The sequence below is a fragment of the Mesoplodon mirus genome, assembly GCF_964341445.2.
Source record: "Mesoplodon mirus genome assembly, chromosome: 13".
NCBI classification, from domain to species: Eukaryota; Metazoa; Chordata; class Mammalia; order Artiodactyla; family Ziphiidae; genus Mesoplodon; species Mesoplodon mirus.
The window spans coordinates 74235105-74261835 of NC_138989.1; the positions used below are offsets into that span (position 1 = coordinate 74235105).

General features: G+C 47.2%; 1 pseudogene across 1 annotated transcript in view; it reads left to right on the forward strand.

Moving 5' to 3' along the window:
* LOC309814617 (O-acyltransferase like protein-like) overlaps positions 1-25476 on the forward strand; it is a 65221-nt pseudogene extending 39745 nt beyond the window's left edge. Inside the window, exons 9-16 of the transcript in view lie at positions 4669-4835; positions 6273-6352; positions 10806-10914; positions 12690-12822; positions 15400-15585; positions 21507-21648; positions 22190-22322; positions 25358-25476. The product of the transcript in view is annotated as an O-acyltransferase like protein-like (transcript). The remainder of the gene's footprint in view (positions 1-4668; positions 4836-6272; positions 6353-10805; positions 10915-12689; positions 12823-15399; positions 15586-21506; positions 21649-22189; positions 22323-25357) is intronic.
* The last annotated feature ends 1255 nt before the right edge of the window (positions 25477-26731 follow it).

Genomic DNA, 26731 nt, shown 5'->3' on the forward strand with positions numbered 1-26731 from the left:
GGGCTGGCATGCAGGCCAAGGGCTCTTAGTGATAAATGCCAAGATGGGTTGTTAGGGGTTGGGGTGTGGGATCCAATGGCCTGGTGGGTTCTGCCTGGGAAACTCGCTTCAGAAGAAAACTCCTGGATCTGGGGATTGAAGAGCAAGACGTGTTTTACTAAGCAGATAAAGCAGTCGTCGGGGGCAGAGGGAGCACAGGGTGGGGGGGTGAGGTGGTGAGGCCTCATGGAGCAAGATGGCGGCGAGGGTCCTAGTGAGTAACTTGTTGCAGGACGTGCACTGGCGATGGGCAGTGGGAATGGAGAGGGGGCCCATCAAGGACACTCAGATTTTCCAGCTCAAGCGACATGGAGGACGGTCATGAATTCTTGAAATGGGGAGCTCTGGAAGAGGGCCAGATGGGAGCCAGGAAGAGAGTGAGTCCAACCCGGGACAAAACTTTGTTGAAAAATAGGGGAAGTAGGAAAATTCCCTGGTGGTCCAGTGGTTAGGACTCTGCGCTTTCACTGCCGAGGGCCCGGGTTCAATCCCTGGTTGGGGAACTAAGATCCCACAAGCCAAGTGGTGTGGCTAAAAAAGCAAACAAACACACCAAAAACAAAACAAAATGAACACACACACAAAAGAAAAATAAGGGAAGCATCACCAACCTTAAAACACCCTCTTTAAGGTAAACCCAGTGAAAAGGCAGCCATGCTCCTAGCTATTCTGATGTTCTCATTCATGATGGCAAGACTCACTGTTCTTACTCAATTATGATTTATTACTTGCCTTTTTCTTTTTTTGTGTGTGGTACGCGGGCCTCTCACTGCTGTGGCCTCTCCCGTTGCGGAGCACAGGCTCCGGACGCGCAGGCTCAGCGGCCATGGCTCACGGGCCCAGCCGCTCCGCAGCATGTGGGATCTTCCCGGACCGGGGCGCGAACCCGTGTCCCCTGCATGGGCAGGCGGACTCTCAACCACTGCGCCACCAGGGAAGCCCTATTACTTGCCTTTTTAACTCCAAGAAGAGTGGAAGTAAGATCATTTGCTCACTCGCTGTTTCTGTATTTATTGAGGGTCCACTATGTACCAGGCACCATTCTAGGCTCTGAGGATTCAGCAGTTGAGAAGCCATGCAAGTGCCTCTGGCATGGAGGTTACAGTCTAGTGGCTAGAGATAGACAATAGATACATAAACAAATATGCAACACTAAGTTTGCACTATGCAAATCCATTTATAATAGGTCGGTGATGATAAGAGCCACAAAGTGATAATTTGGAGAAGGAAGCAAGACAGAGGGTCTTCCTCTGGAAAGGTAGTCAGGGAAGGTGACATTTTTCGAGAACCCTGAAGGAATTAATGGAATGTTCCAAGCCAAAAAAATTCCGTGAGCAAAGAAGGATCCACGGAAGGGAACCAAGAGCAAATGTCCTGAGGAGGGAGCCGTGGTTGATGTGTTTGCAGAATCTCAAAGAGCCCAGAGGTGCCAGAGTGGAGCAAGTGTCTTGGAGAACAGAAGGAACGAGGGCCGAGAGGGGGAGAGGAGGGGAGGGGAGGGGGCGCAGATGGCCCAGGTCTATAGGGCCAGGGGGCTGTCTTTTGGACTTTCCATTTATTCTGAGAGCAGAAGCCTTCAGAGGATTCCTGTAGGGGAGTGGCCTGGTCCGATTTACATTTTGCGAGCATCACTCTGGCTGCAGGGCAGAGAATAGACTGGGGAGAGGGCAGAAGAGGGGGACCCAAGTGCGGGCTACTGCAAGTTAGAGAAAAGGCAAAGCCCCAGTTTCTAGGGTTAAGCCCTTCCAGATGTTATCTCACGGGAACAAGGAGGGTGGAGGCTCCAGACCCTTACAGCTGTGTGATTATTCCAACTGGGAGCCACATGTTAAACATTAGTTTAGTAGACTAAAAAAATTGTTGATAATAATGTCTAACTAAAACAGAGGTCACGTACTAAAAATAAAGGCACCCCTTCCACTCTTACCTCCCACAGGACACCTGTGTTAACAGTTTCTTATGAATTCACTCTTGCAGGGATTTTCCACGTATTGTTTACATGTACTTTCCCCACCCCCTACCCTGTCCCCATGAATAGGATTACCCTTAATGCAGCATTATTTTGCACATAGCTTTTTTTATTTAATGATTTAGTGCTGGCATATTTCTCTATTTGCATGCAAGGGCTCACCTCACCGGTTTTAAGGTTGCCTGGGATGGCGCCATGTGGGTGGCCCATCCGTCACGTATTTAACCGGTCCCCATGAATGGGCATGAAGGTAATTTCCAAGTGTTTTGCAATCTTAGACAATGATACAAAGTCTATACATTTTTGCGCAGTTGTCTGGGCACGTCTGCAGGGTAAATTCCTACAAGTGGAATCCATGATTTGGTGCATCTAACATTCTGATGGATATCTTCCAATGGACTTTCCCACCCGCCAGGTACGAGAAGGCCTGCTTCTCACACCCCCATGACACTGCCTGGTGTCACACTTTTTAATCTTTGAAAACCCACTTTGACTTTAAATCTTCAAGCTCGGACAAAAATGAAGTGCATGTACATTTAGACGATGCTTCCCACGTTTCAGTTTTCTCATTGATCTCCTCTGATTCTCAGAAAATCTTAGGAGGCAGGAATCATCCTCCTTCTTAGAAGAATTTAAGGAACCATTGGCCCCCTTTTTCACAGAAGAGCAAAGGGAGAAATTATATGATTTTCTCAGTGTGAAAAACTTAGACAAAACTAGAAATCATGTTTCACGTTCCTTCCCCTGTACCTCCCCAGGCACGGTCCACCCAGCAGCCTCCACCCACCCCCACTGGCCCCAGCTCGGAGGCTGCCTGGGGCTGGACACTGGCCTCTACCCTGCCGTCTCCTGAGGACATCTGACCTGAACTCTGGTTCAGAGGGGAGCAGGGGGCTGACTTCCTCTCCCTGGGGAGATGGAGGCGACAGAGGGTGGGAAGGGAGGCCGGGAGGTGAGAGCCCGAGGCCTGTGGGAGCAGCTGCAAAGCAGCGTGGTCAGATGCCTCATCTGGCAGGACCCAGGACCCAGTGAGGGCTCTGTGGCTGTCGCCTGAGCAGATCTGGGAAGTTGCATCTTGGCATAGCTGGCGTCCTTTCTCTCTGAATCTGATCAGCAATTTCAGCTCTGTTCCCCAATACCCACCACTCCCCCGCCCACCTGGCGCTCTCTGTGAAGAATCCCCACAGGTCCGGGTCCGGGTGCAGACCAGAGGCAGGGTGCTGACCCCTGTCTCTGCGGGGGGTTGCTCCTCCAGCAGCCCTGCCCTCCCTGTCTGTCATACCCCACCCCAGGCCCTGACGCCCCTTCCGAGATGTTCAGAGGTGCTGCTGGGCCACGTGCTCTATCCTTGTTGCACAGACCTGCAGTCTTACATATGTTCTTTAAAAAAAGAGGGCTCTGGGCTTCCCTGGTGGCGCAGTGGTTGAGAGTCCGCCTGCTGATGCAGGGGACACGGGTTTGTGCCCCGGTCCGGGAAGATCCTGCATGCCGCGGAGCGGCTGGGCCCGTGAGCCATGGCCGCTGAGCCTGCGCGTCTGGCGCCTGTGCTCCGCAACGGGAGAGGCCACAACAGTGAGAGGCCCGCGTACCGAAAAAAAAAAAAAAAAAAAAAAAAAAAAAGAGGGCTCTGATGGAGGCCCACCCAGAATCCACGCCAGAATTGCACGTGCTTCTCATGGTGTCCAGTAGGGGCCACCAGACACGGGTGGACCAGTGAGATGTACTACAAATGTATAATACACACCGGCTTTTAAAGACTTGGTAAGGGAGTTCCCTGGTGGTCTAGTGGTTAGGACTCTGCACTCTCACTGCCGTGGTCTGGGTTCAATCCCTGGCCCGGGAACTGAGATCCCGCAAGCCACATGGTGCGGCTAAACAAAGACTCAGTAAAAGAAAAATAATGTAAAATAGCTCAATATTTTTTTATATTGGTTATCTGTTGAAATGATAATATTTTGAATATATTGGCTATAAAAGAATATTATTAAAATTAATTGTACTTTTGACTTTTTAAAATGTGGCCACAAGAAGATGTTAACCAAGTGGCCGACTGGTCTCCAGTTATATTCTATTGAACAGCCCCGGTCTAGACATCTAGTGCCTTATTCATCATCATTGTAGCTGCTGCAAATCCTGCTTGGAAGCAGGTAATGTATGAGGGAAGGAAGGAAGAAATAAAGTGAGGAAGGGAGGGAGGAGAAGAGGGAGACTGGAAAGCGATTTTCATCTGGGGAGGCCTCGTGGAAGGAACACGCAACAATGTCAGATCTCAGTACTGCTATGTGGTTGGACCATCTGGGGCAAGTGACTCAAACTAATCTGAGCTCTAATTTCCTCATTAGTAAAATCGAGGTCATAGTTACCTGACAGGAGTGTTTTGAGGTTTAGAAAGCTCCTAGCACAGTGGCTGACACGTATGACTTGCTCAGTGAGTAACAGTAGTTTTGCATCAGTAGCTTCTGCGCCAGCACATGCCAGGTGCTCAAGAAAAGCTTTTGAACCCACAGCAGTATGCAGGTTTGGGGGACGTGGGGCAGGTGGTCACCCACGCAGTACAATCTGTTTTCGAACATCTTATCTGTCATTGCTATGTGCCCACCCAGGGGGCCGAATGGAACCTCTGTGGAGAGTCACCCTCTTGCCCAGCTTTTTCCTGCCAGGTTGCAGACTCTTCACCTGTATTCAGCGTGCTTTTCGGTTAGATTGGTCTCCCTTGTGCCCTGGAGACCCGTCTGGGAAGTGCCCCGAGTTCCACCTGGAGAACTGCCAGCAAGCGTGGTGGCTGAATTTGCTGTTGCTAGATAACTTCCTGTCGGTCCAGGATGCAGTGAGTTTTAAGTCATTGGCCGTGAAAGGGCAGAGAGGTGCAATCCGGTGTCTGCCTTCACATGGTTTGGTGAACTTTCCCAGAGCCAACCTGAGTCTGATCCGCTTTCTTCTGGCATATTCTCTGGAGTAATAGTGATGCCGTGGGTGGGAAGACTAGCCTCTGGTGATGGGGTGGGAGTTACGGCACCATCCCTGACGGGGCAGTTGCTGTGAAAGCGGAGCGGGGGCAGGGGAGTGGGTCTGGGGGGACAGCCGTCTCGGTGCCTGCCCCGGATGCAGCTGCCCGCTGCTCTGTCACGGTTCCGTTCCGGTCCGTGTCACCCCAGGGGGAAGGATACTTTCTTCACCTCCGCCCAGAGAACCAGTGATGAGACGGAACGTGGCCCCACCCCCTCCCCAGAATGAATTCTATCCCATGTCCAGCAGGATCTGACGGCAACAACGTCTGTATATGTTGGTCATGGCTTCCTTAAAGCCCTAGTTTCCTCCTAATGAGCCTGGAGCAACTGGAAGTGAAATAGCTGTAATGAAACCATGTCACTGCTTTTGCCTTGAAAGCACAGCTGAAAGGAGCATCGCTACAGCGCGGCTACATAACCGCTGGCCAGCCAGACGGCTGCCTCTAGTTCACAAGTGCCCAGCAGCTTTGACGGGGTGTACATCACTGTCTAACTGCCTTCAGGTGCACCCACGTCTGTGACGGGGTCCAGGAGGAGAGGCTGGGCTGTTTTTCCAGAGTCAGACTGGCTTGGGCCATACATGGGACAAGGAAAGCTGTCACTTCTCTTGGATAAGTCTGGTCTCCCTGGGACTGAGGGCATGGGAGGGGAGGCCAAGGCGCCTTTTATCTCTGAAGCCCTGGAGAGAACTGCCCGCAGGAATTGCCTCACATTGAGTTAGAAATACAGGTAACCGCGTGGTGGCTTTGGCCGGCCGATCTCCTGTCAATCATGCGTGGGACCTCTGGGGTTTCCCACAAAAGCTCTCCTGCAGCCGGGCCTCTGTTCTAAATGAACACATTCTCTCCACCTGGAGTTGCGGGAGGGCAGGAAGGCAAGGAAGAGAGAACAACATCAACCCTCTGACTCCAGCGCACCGTAAGGATAATTAATCCTTACATCCGTGAAACGTGATGGAATTTAGTTCCCACCACTGTCCTGGGAGATGAACTATTATTGTTGTTTTCAACAAGAGAGAAAAGTTGTCTGAATTTCCAGTTTGTAAAATGGTAATAATATCTACTCCCCCGGGATTGTTGTAACGATTGGCGGAGCTGAGGTATGTGAAATGTCTGTAACTCAAAGTCCTTTCTATTCTCGTGGACATTTCGGCCACCCGCCTCCCGAGTTCCTCCTCCTGGTCCAGGAAGGTGAACCGATGCAGAGCAGAGCTGGCACATGAAGGAGAGAAGTGACCTTTGCTGGTTTCTTTCCAGTGCAACGGCTGGACGTGGTATCTTGCCAATGACTTTCAGTTCCATCTCATGACCCCAGCGATCCTCTTCATCCACGGAAAGTGAGTCTAATTGGAGCAAGTGTTTCTCCCCGTGTGGCCTCTTTCATAAAACTGCTAAGAGAGGCTCCAGTTCCGGACAAAGCAGCTTTTACGATTTAGGAAACGAACTTTCCAGAAGAGCGTGGACACCAAACCCGCCACTGTTTACTTCTTCCAAGTTCTCCTCTAATCTTTGTCCTACACAATCAGTCTGTATCTTTGCAGAGTTATAATCAGTGTGTCTGTCATATCTAGGCTCAGTTTTTTCCATTTCACTGTTCTTAGAAACATTTCCGCATCTGGACATGACCTGCTTACTTGTCAGTTTCAGGATTTATATACCATTTTTTATGGTGGGCACCTAGATTGTTTCCATTTTAAAAAAAATTATTATATATATATATATTTATTTATGGCTGCATTGGGTCTTCGTTGCTGCACGTGGGCGTTCTCTAGTTGCGGTGAGCGGGGGCTACTCTTTGTTGTGGTGTGCGGGCTTCTCATTGTGGTGGCTTCTCTTGTTGTGGAGCATGGTCTCTAGGTGTGCGGGCTTCAGTAGTTGTGGCATGTGGGCTTCAGCAGTTGTGGCTTGCGGGCTCTAGAGCACAGGCTCAGTAGTTGTGGTGCACGGGCTTAGTTGCTCCGTGGCATATGGGATCTTCCCGGACCAGGGCTCGAACCCGCGTCCCCTGCATTGGCAGGCGGATTCTTAACCACTGCGCCACCAGGGAAGTCCCTGTTTCCAATTTTTTATGATTATAAGTGGTACCTCAACGAATGTCTTTGAACATGCTACTTTTTCCTCTTCTGTACTTATTTCCTTGGGGGGTTATTTCCAAGTGGAATTACTAGGTCAAAGGGTAGGAACAATTTTGCGGTGCTTGTTACATATTGTGAGATTACTCTTCAGAAAGGTGGAGTAATTTATAGTGTCCCAAGCAATGCATCAGTGTACCTGCTTTCCCACGTTGGATGTTTATCACCTTAATTTTTGTTAGTTTTAGAAAAACTCTTAAGGGCTCAGTAATTCACGGGAGAATTATAGTTTGTGGATTGTCCATGCCATATTTTAAAAGATTTATGATTCCTTTTGTTAAAATACATGTTCAATTTAAGAAACATTGGAAAATATTAGGATAAAAAAGGGAAAAAACAATCACCTTAGACCTGTTTCCTCACTTAAGGAGCGGTGATTTTGCTATCCATATTTTGATGTTTATTCTTCTGATCTTTTATTTTGCACAGTTTTTTATACACGAAAGGATTCTGCATATATACTTTAGATCTTTCTTCTAATAGTTTTATGATATAAGCATTTTCCCATATTACTTTATTTTTTAAGTTAACATACTTTTAATGTCTGTATAACATTCCATTTCATGAATGAACTATAGTTTACCTATATCTTCCCCTAGTGTTAAATACTTCCAATTTTCCAATTTTATAAATAACCGTCTCATAAACATTTTCTTGGTAACCATTTGTCTCCAACTCTGATATTTCTAAAATGCATATCCTTAAGAAGAATTACTGGGTCAAAGGGCATGAGTCTTTGGGGCTTTTGAAGTATGATGACAAATTGCTTTCCTTAAAGGCTGTATCAATATTCAGTCCTCTGGCCATCTAATTATACCATTGCCAATATGGACCATTAATAATTAAAAAAACCCAAATGCAAACCTTGTTATTTTAAGATATGTAAGAAAAATTCACTTTTCACATCTCGTTTGTAATTCTTTGATTACTAGCAGTGGAGCTGAATTCCAAATATGTGTTGACCAGCTCTGTTTCACGATTACCTGTTAATGCCCTTTGCAAGGAGACATTTAAATCACAGGCTGACCCATGATGTTGCCCACTCCAGCCACATGCAAAGACTCAAGTATTCTGGGCAAGGAAAATGCATCCAGTTGTTTTTTTTTTTTTGGTGGCGCTGCACGGCATGCAGGATCTTAGTTCCCCAACCAGGGATCAAACCCATGCCCCCTGCACTGGGAGTGTGGAGTCTTAACCACTGGACTGCCAGGGAAGTCCTTCCAAATTTTAATGTATCCTAAGAATTGAATAATTTTTAAAAAGGCAGATCTGTCTATTTACATGCATATCTGAAGCACGTGAAGTTTCCTCACTTCAAATGTAAAAGAGTTTTTGGCTGACCACTTAAAAAACATTGTTCCATGCTTCCACTAGGTACAGAGGTAGTTTGCTGGTATAGTGAGCTTGAGTCAGAAGATGTGGTTCAAATCCTGACCGATAAATTACCAGCTGGGGGACCCAGTGTAAGTCGCTGGACTCTCATCTTCATTGTTCATGTCTATGAGATGGAGACGATACACTTCACATCAGGGCCAGAGGAGAAAGCGAGATCGTACATATGGGAGCTAGCTCAGTGCCCTCTGTGATGGGCTATGGCTGCTGGAAGGGCTCTGGAGACATGGTGGGTGCCTGCAGGTACAGGTGGGCAGGTGCGTGGCTCAGCCAGCCCTGAAGCCCCAGCCAAGGAGAAAGGGCAAGCCTCTACTGGCTCCCTCCGAGGTGCATTGGCAGCAGGATGCCCTGACTGCTGGTCAGGGTGTTTAGTGGAGAAAGGGTTGGTTTCTTCTGAGGCCTCTCTCCTTGGCTTGTAGATGGCTGTCTTCTCCCTGGGTCATCACATGGTCTTCCCTCTGGGGTATCTGTGTCCGAATCTCCTCTTCTTATAAGGACACCAGTCATATTGGATTAGGGTCCATCCCAATGACCGCATTTCACCTTAATTATCTCTTAAAGACCCCATCTCCAAATAGAGTCACACTCTGACTCTATTCCCGGGGTTTAGAATGTGGGTGGGTGGGTGCGGGGGTGGGGACACAATCCAGCCCATAATAGTCTGTATTAGGAAGCTTTTATTAGAGTCTTTGTAGCGGTGGTAGCTAATGGAGACTTGTCTGAATCCTGAGAAGAGGTGCCATGGTTTGGGCTCCAGTCCTTCAGGGAGTTAAACAAATATTTCCTTGAGTGGATGTGGGTTTTTACTGGATGGCCTGACTGAATGGTTTACCACCCACCAAGGACAGTGAGTTCTTAGTACCTCCCCACTCTAGACCTGGTGGGAACCTACTTGAGTGTCCTTATGACTGAAGCATCCTGGCCCCAATGTCAGCATCTTTCCGAGAGGCTGTCATGGAAGGTAGATTTCAATTCCTCAGCTAAAAACCAGCACTACCCAAACTTGTGACTATGCTACTACATTTAGCCTCTAAATGGAAAGAGGTATAAAAGGTAGGGCTTTTTTCCCTTCAGATAACACACTCTTACAGAATTCTAGTAATTCAAGGAGGACTGAACTGGAGGGTCTGGCAAAAGGCACGGTAAACATACAGCATTGTTACCACACCTTCCCTGCCCACACTCATGGCAGACATTACTAGTCAATCACTGCACCACTGAGCTAGGATTCCTCTTCCATTCCAAGCATTAACACTAAACTAGAATTGGCACTCTAGATAAAAATAATTTGCTCCCTGTATCACTGTGGTGTTAAGCAAATGGTATCTCATTCCTTCCTCGTGAAGAACCATGGCAACTTCGAGCACTGGAATAGGACTGCTAAAGGCAGGATTATGCTGGTTGGTTTGGCACTCATGTTTGACAATTCTTCCATACCACTGCAGAGCCTCCTGGTCCTGACCCTCACAATCCCAAGTAGATACAACCAAACAGTGCCTTGCTCTGTGCCTGTGTCCTGAAATCTCATTTCCTGCCCCAGAACTGCCCACATACTACAGCTGGGACTCCTTCAGGGACCCTCTCAGCCTTACATGTGCAGAGTCCCAGACTGTGGAGGAATTAATTTTTGTGGGGCCACCTTTGACCCAAGGGGGGATAGAAGACAGTAGGAAAATGCTTCTTTCCTTCATCCCCCAGGACAGTTTTGAGTTGCATTTCATAAGGCTCCACAGAACATTCTGGCATTGGCCACCGTGATACTGCATCTTTGCATTGGCCTTCCTGCTTCCCTGTTCCAACCCCATCCTTTATTCCTCCCTCCACATGAACTACCTGCACCCTGATATTTGTCAGATTCTCCGTTCGGGTGGGTGGAGGATCCCTGTGTCCCATCTGTGCCTGACAGTCATCTCTCTCCTGAATCAACCACCACGTCTGTCCATACAGTGCTTCACGGGTGGCAAGGGAGATTCCCAAGCATGGTCTCCTTTTGAGCTGCACAGTAAGTTTCAGGGTGAAGATGAAGAAATTCAAGTTCAAGGTCCTGCCCAGGGCCTGGCAGCTAGTAAATGGTCAAGACTAAAGGCTAACTGAGGCTCTCTAACTCCAGCCCAGCTCCGGCCCCACTCGGCCACAGCTGCTGCGCCCACGGCAACCTCTCTCAAAGGCAGGCTGGCAGGAAGCGCCTCTGATTGCCAAGGTTGCGAGTCTTTCGTGTCCACAAATTTTGCGGTGAAGGAAAGTGAACGTCCTTTCTTCTTTGCAGAAATCAACACGCCCTTGTCCTCCTCGGGGCCACGCTGTTCTTGGCATCTTTCACCGCCTCTGCTCACACTGGCTTATAACCTTCCGGTGGCAGCTCCGTCAGAAGCAAGGTAACCGCGGTTCCCAGCCCGCCCTGCTCTATCCCTCGCCTGCCCTCGGACTGTCCAGGACCTCCCAGGCAGGGCTGCTGTATGGATGCCAGGCTCTTTGCATTGTGCACATCGGCTCCTGGAAAAACTGGGTGGGAACTGTTCGGCCTTGATGGGAAAGTTGATTGCGTGTTTGTTTCCAAACTTCTGAACCTTTCAACTTGTGCTGGGCGTCTGCTCTGAAAACACAGGGAACTCACTGTTGCCCATTGAAATACTTCTCGGAGGAAAGGAGCGCCCCCAGGTGGCTGTACTGTGTTTCTCCTCCAGCGGCGAACTGCCGCTTGGAATCTCTATTATGGAACAGAGAGACTGAAATTTAAGGAAGCTGGGGTTACCTCTTCAAGGTCACACGCCTAGTAAGTGATACAGTTGTGAGCTGAACCTGGGACCTTACCCACTATGCTGTTTTGCCTTTCCAATGGGGGTATATATAACACTTCTTCCTTATAACCACACTGTGTCCTCTACAGGAAAAACTGGTAAGATTTCCTGCTAACCTATTCTCAAGGCAGCAGTCAGAGAGATGAAAATGCAAATCGGATCCTGTCAGTCATCTGCTCACATTCCTCCATTGGTCCCAAGGCAGAATCCCTGTGTGACCTCATCTATCACTTCCCTGCCTTCTGACGCAGGACCAGCCACGCTGGCCTCCTTCCTTCCACGCACCCAACATGCTCCCTCCTCAGGGCCTTTGCACGTGCTATCCCCTCACAGGAGAATACTTTTCCTTTAGAATCTAGATCTTGGCAGCGCTAGCTCCTTCACTTCCTATAGGTGTCTGTGCATACATCACCTTCTCAGAGCAACCTTCACTGACCTCATGATGTAAAATAGCCCAGAACCGTGTCTGGCACAAAAGTGCTCAAAATGTATTGTGAGTGGAATAGATGAATGAATGAGTGACAGACTACACCCCAGGCCTTTTGACCAGGGAAGCATCGTGCCCTTCTCGTCATGACATCAGCCTCTGTGGGCATGGCCAGGTGACCGAGAAGGAGGCTCGCCCCTGTGTAGCCCAGTGGTGTTCTCAACTCCAGATGCAAATGAGACTCACTTGGGGAGATTTGAAATCCCACTGATGCTTCCAGCAAGCACCATCCTGGACCAGTGGAGTCAGAATCTCTGGGGGTGTGGCCCAAGCAACCGAATTTTGTAAGTGCTTCCATGAAGAGGTTCACGCCTTTCAGAAGAGGGTCACCTCTGGGAACCACATTTTTGTTGTTGTTTTTTTTTTTTTGCAGTACGCGGGCCTCTCATTCTTGTGGCCTCTCCAGTTGCGGAGCACAGGCTCCGGAAGCGCAGGCTCAGTGGCCATGGCTCACGGGCCCAGCTGCTCCGTGGCATGTGGGATCTTCCCGGACCAGGGCCGAACCCGTGTCCCCTGCATCGGCAGGCAGACTCTCAACCACTGCGCCACCAGGGAAGCCCGGAACCACATTTTTAGAGCTATCCCAGCATACCAGCCACGAGAAACAACTATTTAAAATGAACACAGCCATCATATTTTCTTGGGAGCCAGTGTGGAGGGCCCCAAGGGAATTTGGAATTTTAGGAAGCCAGCTGTGGCCAAGGCAGGATCATGAGGTCACTGTGGATTATTACTGAGGAAATGAACAGATGTACACCCAGTTTTCCTTTGGGTTTGTTGATTGCTCCAATGGACATCTGAGGGATTCCTTTTGCCATGTCCAGATCAAACGTAACCTTTGGCCTTACGTCCTTGTGTTTTTCAGTGAAAATGCAGCTATGTTATATATCTTAGAGTACTACACGAAGCCCTGCGGCCGATTAGGGCCATTCTTTGTGGGCCTCTTTCTGACCATTTTCATGCACCAAAACCACGAGGCAAACATTCTCAAAACCAAGGTATATGGTTTCCCCATACCTCACTGTAAGGACTGAGTCTGCTTGGGACTGGAGGCGTCCAAGATGAACACAGGTTTCTGGCTTGACTAATGACATTGGATGGTGAATCAGAATGATTACCCACAGGAAAGAAATTCCATCTGGAAGGCAAAGTAACAGCTTTCCTCCCTCTGGACACCTCACGACCTGATTCCCAGATGGAACTGTCCAATCTGACCAAGAATCTTATCTCTGGGAACCAAAGAGCTTGTGCTATTAAAAATCCAACCCGGGCTTCCCTGGTGGCGCGGTGGTTGAGAGTCTGCCTGCCGATGCAGGGGATACGGGTTCATGCCCCGGTCCGGGAAGATCCCACATGCCGCGGAGCAGCTGGGCCCGTGAGCCATGGCCGCTGAGCCTGTGTGTCCGGAGGCTGTGCTCTGCAATGGGAGAGGCCACGGCAGTGAGAGGCCCGCGTACCGCAAAAAAAAAAAAAAAAAAAAAAAAAAAAAATCCAACCTACCTAACCATGAAGTTCCAGAAGAGGGGTTTGCCACTGCCATCCTACTGGGTGTGTTTCCCCATATCAGTGGTTTCTCTGGCTCTGTACCAAGGCTCTGACGGGTGGGATGCCTCTTCCTTGTTACCCACTCCTCCCCATGTGATCACCCACCAAGCCCCGCGGGTTGTTTCTCCTGCCATCCTCTCGTAGCCTTTCCAACTGACCTTGTTGAAGCTCGTCTCATCTCTTACTTGGATTTCTTCACTAGTTTTCTTGCCTCTTGTCTTCTTGATCTCAAATCCACCCACAGGGCAATCTATTTAAAATACTACCTTGGCCTTGAGCTGTGCAAAGCCTTTTCATATGACTTTTGTTGATCCATAAGACCTTGAGGGCAGAACATGTCTTATTCACCTCTGAATTTCTAGCACCTGGTTCTGAAATCACTCAATAAATGAATGACGGATAATTTGCTTCTCAATGGAAGAAAGGCCCAGAATTCCCTTGCATTATTAGGGGGCAATGCTGACCCCAGATCCCCACTGCTAGGCCCGACCTTGGTTTGCCTAGGTCTTGTGGGTACCTCACCTAAACGTTCTAGAGATGAGGCACTGGTCCTTGGAAAATCTTGTGTTGCTCATAGCAGGAACAGGAGCTAGGGCTTTATTGGAAGAAATAGATACACAGGTGCTCCATGTGTATTTTCCTATAGGTTGGAGTTATGATATTCCCCTGAAAATGCACAATTCAGTTGTAGATTACAACAGAGGACCATTCAAGAGGTGCTTTAGCATAGTCCAGGTTCATGGTGCCCAGGGAGAAATTGGGTGTGAGCAGAGGGGAAAACCTAAGATAATGATGGGGCATTTGGGAACACTCAGAGGACCAGGTCAGGACCAGGGAGCATGGAGCTAGAACCCAAGTCAAGCAGAGCTGGAGGAATGACTTCGATGGGATGAGTAGGCCAAGTACAAACTGTAGAAGCCAGAAAATAAGAACACAGCGTCCCAGCTGGAGGCAGCTGAGGCATATTCCATGTGGTAGGAATAAGTCAGTGTGCATTCTGAGTAAGAGTGAAGGGGACCCTAGGCTAAGAGGAGGCTTGTGGAGAGCCCCTGAGGAAGTAACTTTGTTCCCTGTAGCCAAAACTTAGGGCAGGAACCTGAGACCCAAGGAGGGGAGAGCTCCTCTTTAGAGACCAGATGGTAGAGTGATAAGATGCTAGTTCAGGTTGATGTAGATGTCATCATAGCACCTTGAGAACTGGAACAGAGAAGCAAGAGAGGCCCTTGGAAGATAGGTCTGGGCCTAAAATGGTCAAGTAAGGTGACATCTAAGATCTTGAACTGAGCCCAGTAATAGGATTTAACTCACGAGGTTATTCTTTGAGCTGGAAACATCTCCATTCTCCCATTCCTTCCGCCATTTTATGTCCCTAGTGACAGGTGCAGCCCAGGTACAGGCTGTGTGTCGGGGCCCCTCACATTTATGGCAGGGGGCAGAAACAATCAAGGAGCCATATTTGGCTAAGGAACAGAATGGGAGGTTAGGAGTGGTGGGAGTGGGTTGGAGCATTACTTGTTTCTTTTAACTTTCATCTAAAAATGACTCAAGAGTCACCATAAGTCACAAAAATAGTAGAGGAGATCTTGTGTACCCTTGACCTGCGTTTCCCCACCAGGAATATGTTAAGGTAACTATGGCACACGATCACAACCAAGACATTGACACTGACACAATCCATAGACCTTCGATCCACCAGTTTCATGTGCACTCGTTTGTGTGTGTGTATAGTTCTGTGCAATTGTAGCACGTCTGTAGATTTGTGTAACCATCACCACCACAATCAAGGTACAGAACTCCTCTGCCACCACAAAGGTCACCCTTGTGCTGCCCCTTCGTGGCCACACCCCCCCACTGTCCCCTACCCCAGTAACCACTAATCTGAACTTCCTATTCGGTCAGATTTGGTCATTGACTGAGGTTTACAAATAGACCCCTAAAGTCACTAATAACACACAAAAAGTGAGCGTAAAAAGGATTAAATACACAGTGGCCAAAACAGGCTGTGAACGGTGCCTTTCCCTTCCCTGTAGGTGCAGGCTCTGCTGCGGTGGATTTGCTCTCTGTTGACTCTATCCCTAGTGGCTGCCCTGGCATACACGGTGGGTGACACATTCGCCGCCTCTTCAGTTGCCGCTGCCGTCACCAGGCCCTCCACCGACCCCTGTGGGCAGCCCCTGTGGGCTGGGTATTGTTCACGCGTCAGGAAGGCTACGGAAGTAGGATGCACTGACGCAGCACGGGGCTTGCTCTGGGCTCACACACTGGCCTGTTAAAGGTGATGGTGTGAAAACACACGTACCCAGAGAGACTTTTATTTGCCGCTGAATGACTGATAGTGACTCAAAAACATCCATCTGTCTATATACTTGGGGAAACCCACTCACATATTCTGGTTTAGATGTTTACACTGGTTTATATACAAATGCAGGTTCTGAAAGAAAAATGTGCAGCCTCTCCAATGAAGCTAGTTTAGAAATTGGAAAAGAACAGGTAGGGGGTAATGTCTTGAGAAAAAAAATGACCAGTGCTGGGACAAGAGTACTGACCACACCCAGCCTGGGCCTTGGTCTCCTTGGTCTCCTCATCTGAGCGTAGGGACTGAAGAGTTGGCAACACCCCCTTCAGCCCTTTGATGACTGGGGACACTGTTTCTGTTGAGCCTGGCTTTCAGAGTCGGGCAGAAAACGAGCTTAAATGGAAAGAAAGGGATCTTCTCCAGATTAGAAATGTCTATTCAAGTCACCCGACGTTTTCCCCCTTTCCTCTCTATTTGGCATGAGGTGCTTGAGGTGTCAGCAAATGACAGAGAAAGGCTGGCGGGAACCACCCAGCAGAGGTTCTGGCCCTGCACTGCCCAGAAGCCCTGAAATGACGGAATCAGAGCCAGGTGGAGGCAACACAACTTTACACCCCTGGGAGATAATCAGGGTGAGTTTAAACTTTGGCCTGTGAACCTTAACCTCAGCAAAGGTGGCTGGAGAAACCTGATGAAGTGAGCATAACCAAGTCCTGCTTACTGAGCACAAGCTTATGCCAGGCCCCGTGGAGAACTTCACCCCTGTGGTCTCGGGCAGTACTGGCCACACCGCTACAGGCAGAGCTATAATTAGCTCTGTTTCTCAGTGAGGAAAACGGTGCCTGGAGATGAAGCAGCGTGTGAAGGTCACTCAGCTAGAAAGTGAGCCCAGGCCTGAGGGCACCGCCCACAGCCCCTGCTCTTCATTTCCGTACACTAGCCACGCCCACCCCCAAGATGTTTGATTGTTCAAATTGTTCTTGAGTTTTATGAGTATATAATGATGAGGGATTTGTTCTTTAACTTCAATTTTAAAAAAAAATATTTTTATTTATTTATTTATTTTTGGCTGCGTTGGGTCTTCGTTGCTGCGTGCAGGCTTTCTCTAGTTGCAGCGAGCAGGGGCTACTCTTTCTTGTGGTGCATGGACTTCTCATTGCGGTGGCTTCTCTTGTTGTGGAGCACGGGCTCTAGGTCCGCGGGCTTCAGTAGTTGCAGCACGCGGGCTCAGTAGTTGCAGCACGTGGGCTCAGTAGTTGTGGCTCGTGGTCTCTAGAGCGCAGCCTCAGTAGTTGTGGTGCATGGGCTTTGTTGCTCCGCGGCATGTGGGATCTTCCCAGGCCAGGGCTCGAACCCGTGTCCCCTGCAATGGCAGGTGGATTCCCAACCACTGCACCACCAGGGAGGCCCTAACTTCAATTTAAAAAGCTTTCCCTTCTCTGGAGAAATGATGTTAAAGAGGAATCGGTTGCGTTCTCCTTGGCTGATGTATTTGCGTTTATGGGTGGCTGTTTGGATCACATGACCTCCACTTGGTGACAATGACCCTGAGCTGTTGACAGAGCCTCAGAACATAAACAACTGCTCCCCCTGGCCTGGTACAGGCCACCTCTCATGTGGTGGCAAACAACACAGTATTCCTGTCTAACGTGACAGTCCTGCTGGGTCAAACTGGTTAATGTCCATCAGGATTAGAGAGGAGTGACTTAGGTTAAGTTAGAACATGAAACAAATTTGCAGTATTACCAGTACAGTGGAGCTATCAGTCATTAGCCTGAGTGTGTATAATACAAACCTCTTTTAATCCAAATGATGAATAAGCCCTCTGGCTCATTCTTGAGCAATTTATCATTCAAAGGTGTATTGTTATTAGCCAACCACTATTATAGGTGTGACTAATGTTCTAGGTTTGTATCTCCAACACTATCTGTAAGATACCAAGATTGATTAGTAGGTGGATGTAGGAGGTGATGGGTTAGATAAATGTTTTAAAAATGTGTCCACCTGATGACCTTTAGAAAAGTATACTTATAAAAGAACATGTTTTTCCTCTTCATAATTTTATTTATTTATTTTATTGAAGTATAGTTGATGTACAACGTTATATAAGGTACAGGTGTACAATACAGTGATTCACAATTTTTAAAGATTATACTCCATTTATAGTTACTATAAAATATTGGCTACATTCCCTGTGTTGTACAATATATCCTTGTAGCTTATTTGATATGTAATAGTTTTGTTTTTTTTTTTTTTTTTGCTGTACGCAGGCCTCTCACTGTTGCGGCCTCCCCCACTGCGGAGCACAGGCTCCGGACGCACAGGCCCAGCGGCCATGGCTCACGGGCCCAGCCTCTCCGCGGCATGTGGGATCCTCCCAGACCAGGGCACGAACCCGTATCCCCCACATCGGCAGGCGGACTCTCAACCACTGCGCCACCAGGGAAACCCTGATATGTAATAGTTTGTACCTCTTAATCCCCACCCCTATCTTGCCTCTCCCCCTTTCCTTCTCCCCACTGGTAACCACTAGTTTGTTCTGTATATCTGAGTTTGCTTCTTTTTTGTTATATTCACTAGTTTGTTGTATTTTTCAGATTCCACATATAGGTGATATCATACAGTATTTGTCTTTCTCTGTCTGAATTATTTCACTCAGCATAATACCCTCCAAGTCCATCCATGTTGTCACCAATGGCAAGATTTGATTCTTTTTTATGGCTGAGTAGTATTCCATTTTATGTATACACCACATTTTCTTTATCCATTCATCTGTTGATGGGCCCTTAGGTTGCTTCCATATCTTGGCAATTGTAAATAATGCTGCTGTGAATACTGGGGTGCATGTATCTTTACAAAATTAGTGTTTTGGGGTTTTTTTGGATATATACCCAGTAGTGGAATTGCTGGGTCATGTGGTCATGTTTGAGGAAGAAGACGTATTCAGTTGAGACTGTCAGGACAAGGAGGGATCTTGATGGTTCAGATCATCTTTTCCATCATCTTCAGTCATGGCCAATGCAGACCATGCTGGTCTCGTTGAGTTGCAAGAGTCACCTTCTGACCATGTCACTCCTTCGATTAAAACTTCTCAGTGCTGGGACTTCCCTAGTGGTCCAGTGGTTAAGACTCTGTGCTCCCAATGCAGGGGGCCTAGTTTTGATCTCTGGACAGGGAACTAGATCCCACATGCCACAACTAAAGATCCTGCATGCCGCAGCTAAAAAAGATCCCACATGCCACAACTAAGACCCTGCACAGCCAAATAAATAAATAAATATTAAAAACAAACAAACTTTTCAGTGATGCCCTGTCACTTACACCAATGGTCCTCAAACTTAAATAATAGGCGGACCCATTCTAAAGGAATAAGAATTCTTTTGGATCCTTAGTATTGGCTTAAATTATTTTAATCCTAATTTTACCTAAACACTAGCAAACATAAACCTAGATGCAAATTTTTATGTTTATAGCACATATATTTATAAAGCCAAAACAAATTTATAAAGTAACCATAAAACCAATAAAATCTGAATTAATGTTAATTTAATGTGATTAATTGGCTGGAGCCAATCCTAGTTCATGACATGGTATTGTTTGTGCTGGGGCACATTCTTTTGTGTTTGGCTTACCTGTATGACAGGTAAACCTGTATGGGTTTTTTACTGACTTAATTCTACAGCTATTTTGTTTGTTCCACAGTAAATATCTTGGTTCATCTTATCATTTGGGATTCGGTTGGGTGCAAATGCACATTTTATCTATGAGTCCATCTGTATTTATTTACTTGATTATATAAGATACTTATTAAATGCTTGCTGTATGCCGGGCACTGCTCTAGATGCTGGGGCTATCACAATAGGCAAGAAAAATCCCCCTCTTGTAGGAGACTGCAATGGGGAAGGGGAAGTGAGAGACCAGGAGACCCTAGTAGCCTGCATAATGGCCTCCAAGTTACCAGGTCCTAATCCCTGGGAACTTGCAAATGTGGTTAAGGATCTTGAGAAGGGAAGATTATTTTGGATTATTTGGGTGGGCCCTAAATGCAATCACGTGTGTCCCTATAGGAGGGGGACAGAGGGAGACTTGACACACACATGGAGGAGATGGTGATATGAAGATGGGACAGAGAGAGAGATGAAAATGCTGATGTTGCTTGGAGTGATGCAACCACAAGCCAAGGAATGCCAAAGCCACCAGAAGCTGGAAGAGACAAGAAATAGGTTCTCCCCTAGAGCTTCTAAGGAGAATGTGACCCTGCCAACACCTTGATCTTGGCCACTGATGCTGATTTTGGACCTCTGGTCCCCAGAATGTTGAGAGAATAAATGTCTATTGTTTTAAGCCACCATGGTTTTGTAATTTGTTACAGTAGCCATAGGAAATGAATCCAGAGCCATATTAAGTAAATGTATTTGTAATATAATTTCAGATGTAGATAAATATGGTGAATAAAAATAAATCAGAGGAATTCCCTGGTGGTCCAGTGGTTGGGACTCCGTGCTTACACTGCTGAGGATGTGGGTTCGATCCCTGGTCAAGGAACTAAGATCCTGCAAGCCGCACAGTGAGGCCAAAAATTAAAAGAAAAAAAAAGCAGGGGTGGGAGGGTAACTGGATTAGGGGTGCATTTGCAAGTATGTGATACAAAAGCACTCCAGGCAGAGGGAATGCTAAGGCAGCGTTGTTCAGTCTGGAATATGTTTAGTGGGTGAGAGGAACAGCAAGAAGACCAGTGAGATAGGGCTCAAAGATCAAGGCAGGAGAGAGATGGGAATGAGGAAAGAGAAGAAGGTAGTGGTCAGGTCATGCAGGGCCGTCAAGGCCATGGGGAAGAATCTGGATTTTATTCTAAATGCCATGTGACGTGATCTGGTTTGTGATTTTAAAAGATTACTCTGGATGTTTTCTTTCTCTTTTTTTTGTGGCTTGAAACAACAGAAATTGATTCTCTCACAGTTCTGGAGGCTAGAAATTCAAAATCAAGGTGTTGGCGAGGTCCTTCTGGAAGCTCTGAGGGGGAATCTCTTCCATCCTCTCCTGTGTCCTCAGCATGCCTTGGCTTGTGGGCGCATCACTCCAATCTCTGTCTCCATCTTCACATGGCCATCTCCCTGTGTCTCTCCCCTGTGTCTGTGTCTCCTTTTCTGTCTGTTACAAGGACACTTTGGATTTAGGGCCCACCCTAATCTAGGATGATCTCACCACCCATTACTTACCTTAATTACATCTGCAAAGACCCTTATTTCCAATTCTGAGGTTCCAGGTGGACAAAGCTTTTGGGAGACCACTATCCAACCCACTGCAGAGAGACACTGGTCTTATTCATTGTTTTACATTTTCATTCATTTAAATTAAATAGCCACGAGTGGCTTGTAGGTCTCGTATGGGACACCCAATTGTAGAAGATATACCACGTTACAGAAGGCGAAGGGTCTGAGGCCAGACAATGTTAACAGCCTCGTCCCAAGGCCCAGCAGCTGGTGTTGTGCGCCTTGAATCAGAGCCCAGGTTAGCAAAGGGACTTTGCATCTTGTTTTATATGTGGAATGTTGTGTGCTCAGAGGTTGAAACCCACTAAGGATTAAACTGGCCGTAAACTCAATGTTAGCATCCCTTATTATTATTTTCATATTGCTGCAATGGGAAGTTGGGGTTTTTTTTTGTTGTTGTTTTTGTTTGTTTCAGTACATTCTCTTAAAAATTATAATGAAAAAGACCTTCTTAGTAGAAAGTTCACAGACTTAGAGGCAGAACCCAGAGGGAGCAGTGATGACACAGCCTCTTCCCAGACCCAGGGAGGGGCTCGAAGCTCCATGAATCGGTGCCTATTCCCTCCAGGTCTGGTGCACCGGCTGCTTTCCTGGGATATCTGGAGTTTCCTGGCCAGCATGAGCTACGCTTGCTACTTGGTGCACCCATCCTCATCATCCTCTACAGTGGGCTCCAGGAGACGCTTCTTCACTACCCCGACATCAACATGGTGAGGCAGCCCCAGCCCTCAGCTCATTGTAGTGACACAATTGGCTCTCCCCTGGAGCAGTGCAAACTATTGGCTTCATTAGAACCTTATTTTCTGTTTGTTTGTTTGTCAAAAGCCTATTGTTCTTTGTTTTATTGGCAGGAGGGCTTCAGCACAGGATAATACCTTTCTTTTCTTCTCTTTATTTTTTATTTATTTTTATTTTTATTTTTTTGCGGTACGCGGGCCTCTCACTGTTGTGGCCTCTCCTGTCACGGAGCACAGGCTCCGGACGTGCAGGCTCAGCAGCCATGGCTCATGGGCCCAGCCGCTCCGCCGCACGTGGGATCCTCCCGGACTGGGGCACGAACCCGTGTCCCCTGCATCGGCAGGCGGACTCCCAACCACTGCGCCACCAGGGAAGCCCCTTCTCTTTATTTTTAATGTTTAGGGCTGTTTGTCTTACAGATCTATTTCATATAGCCAGGATGGTTCACGTATTCCAAATGCACTAGGAATCTTGTAGTAAGACTGCGTCCACTCTGCCCCTCTTTCTCTCTAGTTCTGTCTTTTCTCTGGACACTGTTTGCTGACCTTCATCACTGGGCTGGCCCTGACGCTGTTCATTGAGAAACCATGTCAGGAACTGAAGTGGTGCCTGCTGGGATCAGTGCCTGCAGGGCCGTGAGCTTCCGGTAAAACCCGAAAGAGTGGATGGCCCTTTGTGGGTGCTGATGAGCAAAGGCAAGTGTGGCCTTGTTTTTTTTTATTTTTATTTATTTATTTATTTATTTTTGCGGTACGTGGGCCTCTCACTGTTGTGGCCTCTCCCATTGCGGAGCACAGGCTCCGGACGCGCAGGCCCAGCGGCCATGGCTCACGGGCCCAGCCGCTCCGCGGCATGTGGGATCCTCCCGGACCGGGGCACGAACCCGTGTCCCCTGCATCGGCAGGCGGACTCTCAACCGCTGCGCCACCAGGGAAGCCCGTGGCCTTGTTTATGTACGAATGCTTGTGCTCCCAAAAAGGGGTGTGACTCTGACTTTTGTGAATGTTTAAGGTATACAAGTTCTTTATTATGTAAAGCAGTTCTGAGTGTTTACTATGTAGGAGTTCTGTGTTACTCTGTTCAGTAGCACAATAATTACCCTCCAATGTAACTTTTTAGCAAAAAAACCCTGGATTTTGGGGGTCTCATACTGCATGTATTTTCTATATCAGTGATCGTAGGAGAACATCAAATGTAGTGAATTTAATGTACTTCAGGTTTTAATGCTCACTTTTCTTGGTAAAATCACAGTATGTCGTTTTGTACATTATAATTGTTTTTGTGTTATTATGATACCTTTGTAGACTCGTAACTTTATCCTGGATGGTATGACCCACTGGTGTGCACAAGTCATGGGTTTGTCATTATAGGTCTTTCAAACACTGTTCATTTTACAAGGTGGTCTATTTTTGTTTTTGTTTTGTTTTGTTTTTGTTTTTGTCTTGTTTTTTTGGCCACACTGCATGGCTTAGTTCCCTGACCAGGGACTGAACTCAGGCCACGGCAGTGAAAGCGCCGAGTCCTAACTACTGGACTGCTGGGGAATTCCCGAGATGGTCTATGTTATGAGTTGAATTGCGTCCCCTGAAAAAGATATGAAGTCCTAAACCCCTGGTACCTTAGAAAGTGACCTTATTTGGAAATAAGGTAGTCAAGTTAAAATGAGATCATGGGGTTTGGGGAGTGGGTGACCCTAATCCAGTATGACTGGTGTCCTTATTAAAAGGGGAAATCTGGGCACAGAGACAGACATGTATAGAGGCAAGATGATGTGAAGACACAAGGAGAAGATGGCCATTGGCAAGCCAAAGAATACCAAGGATTGCCAGCAGACACAGAAGCCGGAAGAGGCAAGGAAGGATTCTCCCCTAGAGCCCTCAGAGAGAGCATGGCCTTGGTGACACCTTGGTTTAGGACTTCCAGCCTCCAGGACAATGAGATGATACATTTCTGTTGTTTTGAACCAGTCAGTTTGTTGTGCTCTGTTATAGGAGCCCTAGCAAATGAACACAGTCCCTCAACACAACCTCTAACAGGGAAGGAAGAGACCCTAGTAAGTGGCTTCTATCCCCTCGGTTTCCAGCAAAGAGGTAGAGAGATGGGAGAGACTTGTAAGGCCAAGTGTAGAACATGGATGTCCCAGTTCTCAGACTTGTTTTCCTTCCTGGGTGTGTAATTTCTTCTTTTTTGGGGTGTATGTGCGTGTGTGTAATTTCATGTTGACCGTCCCTACTTACATATGTCTAACATTACTTAGAATAACGCCTTTTGTGTACTTAATAATCAAAGGATTTATTAACAACCATGGGGTTACCCGGAGCTTATTGGCACAGAATGCTCCCCATCTGTGTAGGCTCTCTTTGCCTTCAAGTGGATTTGCAAGGAAGACCACTGGGGTGAGGAGGGCTGCAAACCCCACATCCTTTGACAGGGCAGTTGACAGCTAATCTTGTCCTTTTCCAGGCGGCCTTGGGGAATGAGCCACATCTCCCCGAGGTCTGATCTACTCTGCTGGCAGAATCTGACCTGAGTGAAAAGCCAAGTCCCACCCGGGTGAGTTCTGTCTGTAATAAAACGCGCACCAAGTTGGCTTTTTGGGCGACTGTGAAGTTCATTGGGTTCCTCGGGAGCCCCCTGGTGGCCGATTCGGCACCTGTACCCTCTTACTTAATTAGGCCTCAGAGGAGAAGTTGAGGGTGGGTGACATTTACAGAAGGAACACTTCAATCCTGATGGACCCCAGTGGGAAATGACTCGCCTGCCAACATTGCTCGGCAGTCCAATTGCCAAGTGCTTCTAGTTATGAGGCAGGAAACCCGGGGCCCTTGGAAACAGCTTTCCAACAATTACCAACAAAGCCTTTGAACGTTTTTTTAATAAGGAAAAAATACTCTACCCACGATTGCAATTTCACAAAACATAAAGTAGGGATAAAGAAGTCCAATTTTGTTCTGGCTATTGTTTCAAGCCAGAATTCGCTAGAAGTTTAAGATTTATAGAATGTGTAGACCTTATTTGGATTCTATAACAAACAGTAATAAATGTATGACATTTATGGGACCACTGGAAATTGAAGCCCTGCCTGGGTATTTGATGATATTAAGGACTTATTAATCTTTTAATGTGATAGTGGTATTGTGGTTACGTGTTTTTAGAGTGCTTATCTGTTAGATGCCTACTGAAATATTTATGGACAAAATGATATAAAATGTAGTATTTATCTCAAAATAATATCGGGAGGAAGTGGAATAGATGAAACAAGATTGGCCATTTAGTGATAGTTTTTGAAGCTGGTGATGGGTACACGGGACCTCATTACACTATTTTCTTTATTTTTGTGTATGTTTGAAGTGTGTATAATAACAAAGTCAAACAAATTTATAGAGGCTGCAGGATCGGAGTAGAGTGTCAATTGATGGGTGTCTCCTCTAATTCCTCCTAAATTCTGAAAGCCGTGTTTCATCCCCACATACCTACCTGTGGATAAAAATATGTCACATCAACAGTAGGATCACCCCCAGCAGATCTAAAGGAACTCAGCCCTCCTTAAATTCCTCCTGACTGGTTTTGGGAGAGTCCGGGGACATCTTGCTTGTTTTGAGAGCGCCTGGGCTCTGCTATTTCCTTTCTTAATGAGCAGGCTCTCCTCAGCTGCACCACCCCTTCCCTCCCTGCCATCAGAGCTGCTGCTGGGAGCTGCTGGCGGTGGCCAGAGCCTCTTACACCCGCTGATGTCCCCATGCCACTCTCCAAAGCATGCCGCCTCCTCCCGTGACTTGTCTGTGCAGGATGTGGGCTGAGTTGCCTCGGTGCTCAGGGCCACCGTGTCCATTCTGAGCACAAACGGTCTCCACAAATGCCACAAGCAGATACATCCCCGTGCCCCGACTTGAGCCATCTGTGCTTTCTCATTCAGGCTTTGACGCAGGGCTGCTGGGTGCTCATCGTGTTTTTATAGAAACTGCTCTTGCAATTTCCCTCTTTCTAATATAGGTCTGTCTCCCTTGGAAGCCCTAAGTCAATGGCCACTGGTATGGAGGCGACCTGTGTGGCAATCACTTCCTCTTTACATTTGTCCTGTTCACCAGGACATCTCTACCTCTCCACCATGACTGGCACACAGTTGGTGTTAAAGAAGTGTCAGTTGACACAGTGATGGAATCAACCCTTTCTTCCTTTAGATGAGTTTTTTTGTTTGTTTTTTTTCAGGAGGCTTCTTTTACAGATAGGCAGGCTCTCTCGACGAGGTTTCAGAATATGTTCAATTTTATAGGAATCTTCCCCCTAAATGACCCAACCAGACCCCTTCCAGGGAAGCTCAAAGTTGAGAAGCCCCAGGGCATTTGAAAGGGTGAGAAGCCTTTACAACTTTAGTCCCTTGACCCCGAGTGGAATTTAAATCAATGCTGTGCTGATATAGGCTGAGAGGCAGCCACTTTTGGTAACCTACCCACATTCGTGTCCCCTCCTCTCTTGCAAAACAAACTCTGAAGTTGTTCTAGTATCAATGTGCCCAGACAGAGGGAAAATTTCATATCTAGTATAAGACAATTTCATCTTCCCGTGTGCCTTTGCCGATGGTTGGTCCAAGTGTGGTCATGTGACTCAGCTCTGACCAATTAGGTGTAAGGAGAAGTGTGCTGGATATTTCTAGGAAAGATTGTCTTCCCTGAGTATGGAGGAGGGTGGAGCTTCAAGGAGACAGTCCTTTCTGTCCTCACCTCTATTAATCTTGTGAGAGTACAGTGTTATTTAGAGTTGTTCCTGTCACTATTAGGCACTATTTTTTCATTTTTCTTTTTTTAAAATTAAGATATAATTTGCATAGAGTAAAATTCAAGCATAAAAGTATATGTTTCTGTGAGTTTTGACAAATGCATACAGTTGTGTAATCACCACCAAAAGCAAGATATAGAAGAATTCCATCCCCCCTCAAAATTTCTGGAGTTCTTTTATAGTCAACCTCTGTTCCCACCCCCAACTCTTAGCAACTATCCACTTCTCATTTCTGTAGTTTTGTTTTTTCCAGATGTATTTATTTTTAAATGTTTATTT